Source organism: Scardinius erythrophthalmus (assembly GCF_964197995.2).
Source record: "Scardinius erythrophthalmus genome assembly, chromosome: 10".
Taxonomy (NCBI): domain Eukaryota; kingdom Metazoa; phylum Chordata; class Actinopteri; order Cypriniformes; family Leuciscidae; genus Scardinius; species Scardinius erythrophthalmus.
In genome coordinates, this window is record NC_138230.1 from 18383450 (window position 1) to 18389367 (window position 5918).

Sequence of the window (5918 nt, forward strand, 5' to 3'; positions counted from 1 at the left end):
ATAGATAGATAGATAGATAGATAGATAGATAGATAGATATCTCATACACTCAAGATAGATAGATATATAGATAGATAGATAGATAGATAGATAGATAGATAGATAGATAGATAGATAGATAGATAGATAGATAGATAGATAGATAGATAGATAGATAGATATCTCATACACTCAAGATAGATAGATAGATAGATAGATATCTCATACACTCAAGATAGATAGATAGATAGATAGATAGATAGATAGATAGATAGATAGATAGATAGATAGATAGATAGATAGATATCTCTTACACTCAAGATAGATAGATAGATAGATATAAAAATAAAAAGATATAATAATATCTCTCAAAAATGTATTTATATAATTCTGCAATATTTGGCAATACAATATAAAACATGCAGTGAGTGCATGCATATACTTGTGATATAAACAAGTAGTTTTCCTCAACTCTATTTGTGTGTGCAGTGCATATTAATTGTAATGTGTTCATGTAATATGGCTAGTATGTGTGGTTTCAATCCCTGTGGAGGAAAGGGAGTCCCTCAAGTATGCAGGTGGACTGGTGACATATATATGTATTGTAAACTCTTCCTGGACAGCCTCTCGCTCAATTGAATGATACTGCGGAAACCACATTCCTGGATATTTCCTCTTTTTTTTTCATTCTCACTCTCATTCTTTCTCTTTGTTCCACATACACACAGAAAAGTTGAGAAATTGTTATGAGTGACATTCCTCACTGTACCCGGTACTGGCTCACATGGAGCAGAGACTATTTCAGATGGCATTCCTTGGCTTAACCTCCTGTTGGTGCATGGTGTAGAGAAACTAACTAGAGAGGCATTCCTGACCCATTCTTCTGAAACCAGGAGATTTCCATCTGCCTTTCAGATGAACCCATGACCCTGCAGGCCACCCAGCAAAGAGCGTCTGCTCAATGTTTTCAAACACATTACGATGCTGATTTAATGAGTTCAATAATTAAATCAGCCTTGTAATGGTAAAGTTTGGATCGATGTAATTAAAAGTGAGCAAAAATCCAATATTAAAAGATTGTTGCAATTATAATATTTTAGTAAATATCATAGCTTCCAAAAACTGTATTTTTGTCTTTAAGTGCTTCAAATAAAATGAGCATTTTACTAATCATTATCTATATTTTACCTTTTCAAGAAAGCTTTTTTAGAAGAATAGGACAACAAAAAACTAATTGCAGGTTAGAAAGAGCAGCATTACTGAAATGTTGCTATGGAAATGTACTCACTGAATGCTCTAATCTATGTTTATCTTTCATTGCAAATGTGAAATCTGTGATTGCCTTTGTTAAAGAGAGAGGAAGACACAAATTGAGACTGAAAGAGATACTTAAATAAAAATGTGTCGTAAATCTTGACGGTTCACTATGTACCAGCATGTGTGTAGTGACTGTACTGGAACATTGTTATAGAAACTGGCATCATTCCACACTTCCGTTTAACTAAACTCTTACTTCAGACAAGCTGGGAGTTGCAATGTTGCAAGACCTCAAGGGATTCCCTCAAACAATGCCAGTACCCTGAGACTGCCTACAAGTGATATGCACAGAGGTTTTGGATTGTTTAGCTCTGAAATGTCTTTGTCTTAATCATTTTTTTAATGCAGTCAGTGTGAAATATAACTTCTCACCACAGATGTCACACCATTAGTTGGCTATTCACAGTAAAGTGTCAAACAAGTCACTGTTCTATATCCTACACACTGCATTCTATATTCATGTGGGGCTATAAGAATGACAGTCTAATAATCTTTCCATTGTCATTTCTGTAACATTTAAGACCGGGCGGCATGTGGCATCACTCCACTCGTGGGAACACTACTCTTCTATGTGAAGCTGATAGCCTATTGCCTTTGTCCAATATGAACTTGTTTAAGCTACAGTGTCGATTAATTTCGAGGTTTTGTCTATCAATAGACATTGACATAGTAGATGAGGGTTTGGCTCGTTTGTTTAGATCACACAAGAATGCTCCCCACCTTGAAAAAAAAATTGAAAAAAAAAAAAAAAGTTTCACCGAAGAAAAAGCGACTCGCTGTTCGCTGCCAGGGCAACCGTAAGTCCAACCTACCTCCATAGTAGAATTACCTGAATTCTCCTCACGTGACCGATCCCCAGACCGGTCGACCAATCAGAAGAGGGGACAGGTGCACTCATTGTAGTTTCGGAGGTGGAATCTCAGGTGCGCTCGTAAACTGCGACGGCACTATAAAGTCGTTCACGTAAGTTCAAATTGGATGTTCCATGTTGGGCAAAGGATGATGTTACGCTTTCTCAGAGACAAAAATACTGCGGCAAAAGTAAGAGGCAAAACTGCGTCTCAGTGACTCAAGTCTTCGGATAAGTGAGAGTGAAAGATGATTTTCACGCGCTGTGATTTCTTCTGAGGATTCAGCGTCTCTGTTGTCTCAACACACCTTTCATTTAGAGGAACCTCGGGCAGCGTTTATCTTGTTCTCATCATTTTTGTCCAGGTGAGTCGCTCAGGCTGATGATCAGGTTTGTTGTTGTGGCATGAATCATCACCTTTAAAACACTCTCTTGAGGTTATGGCGCTCTAAACCTGTTCTGCATCGCAGAACAATTATCCTTGTTTGTCATGTATGACGTGACGCTCATTCGTTTTGTATTGATCTTTGTATTCAAAAATATGTTTAAAATCCCATATATGACGTGAATACAGATATTCTATAGACATGCTTTCAATTTCTGAATTAAAAGTCATTTATATATATATATTTTTGCTTAAATTAAAAGATGTCAAGGTGCATAGTCTCTTTGGAGATTTAAAAACAAAAAAAGAAACAAAGTTTGGAATAATGTTTAATTATGATTTATTATTATTATTTCTTTCAAAAACAGTAAAGCACTTTTAATGTAAATGTAATCAACATGAAGGAAGCCATTTTGTTGTCATGTGACAAAATCCTAAATAGGGAGTACCCCATACCATACCCCTGATATAGGCCTACATATATAGCCTAGTTTTTTTTTTTTTTTTTTTTTTTCCAGAAAAAAATCCAAGTTTAATTATAGCTTATGTAGACACTCTGTGACATATATAGGCTATTTCTATATCTATATCAAAATGATGTTTACGCATTCATATGAAACCGACATGAATGTAGGCCTATTTAAGAACTTAAAACTACATTTTTAAAAGTTTTCTCCATCTTGGACATTATTTGTCATTGAACCCCTAAGCAATTTGTGTATCCAATGTAGGCTATCCAGTTATGGGTGGAGATGTAGACCTAGCCTATTTCAATAAAGCATATTACATCTATTACAGATAAGCTATCTCGGATTACACTGTGTTGTTATTCTTGAATAGACATGCTGTGTCTATTGTTGTTCTTACGTCATAGCGTCATAAGCGTGGGTTAACAGACTAAAATGTAGCTATAAATATAGCTACAACAACTATAGTCGTTTCAGTTGTTATGTCGAAGTAGTAAATTGATTGTGCTTGTTTATTCATATATGATCTGTTTAGTTCTCACAATGACGGAGAAAACAGCCCCCTGGTGGAGGTCTTTCGTGGGCAAGAGGAGAAAAACAGCCAGAGAATCGGCAGCGATACTGGAACAGGACCTCCGTAACCAAGAGCCGGACCAACAACTCCCTTCACCCACACATCCAGCGAAAGAAGCAGGCAACTGCTTACCTAGCGATGAAACTTACGACGACTCCGCTGTTCAGCCAACTTTCAACGAGCTCTCCAATCGCCGAAATCTCCTTGTGTCCCGCTCCGGTCGCTTCAAAGAGAAACGGAAGACGCGCGCGAGTCTTCCACAGAACAACGAAGATGATGGGAAACCTCCAGCTGTCAAATCCACCGACATTCAGTCAAAGCACTGACTGGAACCTCGGTTTACACCCGATGGTAGAGCACGATATACGGCACTACCTCCTGACTGACACTTTTGAACATTTTGACTTATGAATGCACTTATATGAAGTTAAGGGTATAAACTCTTTGAATAACCTAAATTATCCATATCACAGGAGCTTTTTCCAAATGCTGGAAATAATGACATTTTCCTGCTGAAAGTCTCTTAGCCTGTTAGGCTTATCATTTTGCAGGTTTTAAAGGGATTGTGCGCACTTCAGCCCAGCTAGGCCAGTCTAAACCTAAGACCAGAAAACCATAAGTTGTTTTCCCCCCAGCAGGGTTATAGGATATAGGTTATATTTTTTTTGTGAAGGATATACAACATAGTTCTTAAAACTTTGTCATATATAATTGCACTGTTTTGTGGTGTTACTGCAATCTTTTATGAAGGAATTTACATTAGAAGGATTTAGAAGCAATTATTTTAACGGTATTCATGTGTGCACAGCTTTAGCATGACTTAGAACTGTTTTAATGTTTGTGGATGCTTGCTGCAGACTTTTTTTGTTTTTGTTTGGGTGGTGGTCCTATCCATCCTGAATCAAAGGCTGTTTATGCCATGATAGTCATAAGACATCAGATCCAACAAGCCCGTTGTCTTGTGTAGTTTGTTTTATTGAATCCAGGACACTTTGATACTAGTATTTAGCTCTCCCACTGCGAAAATAGTTGTGCTAGACAAACCAAAGATTCTATTCTTATAATATAGCCTATGTTTAGTTAAATATCTAAAGATATAACAGAGCAGTCAAGAAACGCAATATAACAAAATGATAAGCTGTTAGTTTTGCAAACAGTGAGTATATTAAATATGCCTTGAATTCTAAATTAAAACTGAACCTGATTACTTGGGTTAAAAAACTGTGATCAAGCTATATGAGATCTTATAATGTTCTCTTATATTATGAGCAAAGCTGTAAAAAAATGGGTTATTCAAATGTTCAGATTCATTGAGCTTGTGTAATGAGATTTGTGTCCACAAAACATAACCAAAAAATGCATCAATGAAGATTTAGACACAGTTTCAGTGCAAGTAGGCAAGTTTACAATGTACTTTGGTCTTATGCATTAGTTTGCCAAATTCAGCTTTGGGAAGTGTTACTACATCAAATTTTAAATAAACAGATGATTTTCCATTTAATGCATCCATTTGTTCTGCATGTACAGAAGTGTTATTGCTTTTGAATGTGGTTACGTGTAGGCCTACGTGAGTGTTTGTTATGGGTGGAGTAAACCGAGAGCAATTGGTCATTATTAGAGTTACAGTATTTGAAACTGTGTGCTATAATGCTCATCACCTCGCCTGAGGCTGTCATCTTTAACCTCATCAACCCTGTGTCACAACATTCCTCTCTCTTAAAGGACAGGTTCCTCACAGGGAGCCCGAGTGTCTATTCTGTCTTTCCCTAACAGGTGGAAAATATAGGCCTAATTTGCATGAATCTACAAGTATAAATTCTTTCTTATCAGAAATTAGGCCTATCAATTAAGGTTTTTTGAGTTGTGACTGTACATTTTAGTGTTGTTGTGACACACTTAGTTTTTATCAGTAGCTGATTTGATTTTCACTTAATGAAACATTCAAATACTGTTTTGACCCTATTTTTGATTAAATCTGGTTTGGAGGTCATCTTTAATTAACATGCCTCTTCTACACACACAAGCACAACCTTGTCAGAAACTACCACTAGAGAGCGATCTGGTCGCGCACAGCTTTCAGTAACCCATACAGCCATGCACCTGAAGTACCATAACATTTATTGTGCTGTTAAACAACTAATAAAAGCATTGACCTTTTATTGTTATTCTATTTTAATAATATAAACTTGACATATTATCTCTACATGTATTTTAATGAACGCTGTCTGGTTTAGAATTGTAAATAATCAAAGATATGAAACGGCTCATGGTCAAGACAACCTCCCACCACGCAGCCTGTACACTGTATGTTGTTTATTGTACGCGCTCGCGTTGCGCGTGCACCCT

General features: G+C 36.7%; 1 protein-coding gene across 1 annotated transcript in view; it reads right to left on the bottom strand.

Moving 5' to 3' along the window:
- Positions 1–3830, bottom strand: part of jazf1a (JAZF zinc finger 1a) — a 60840-nt gene extending 57010 nt beyond the window's left edge. The window contains 1 exon segment of the mRNA XM_081377411.1: positions 3705–3830. The gene's annotated coding sequence lies outside the window, so the exon portion shown is untranslated.
- Between the last annotated feature and the right edge of the window lie 2088 nt (positions 3831–5918).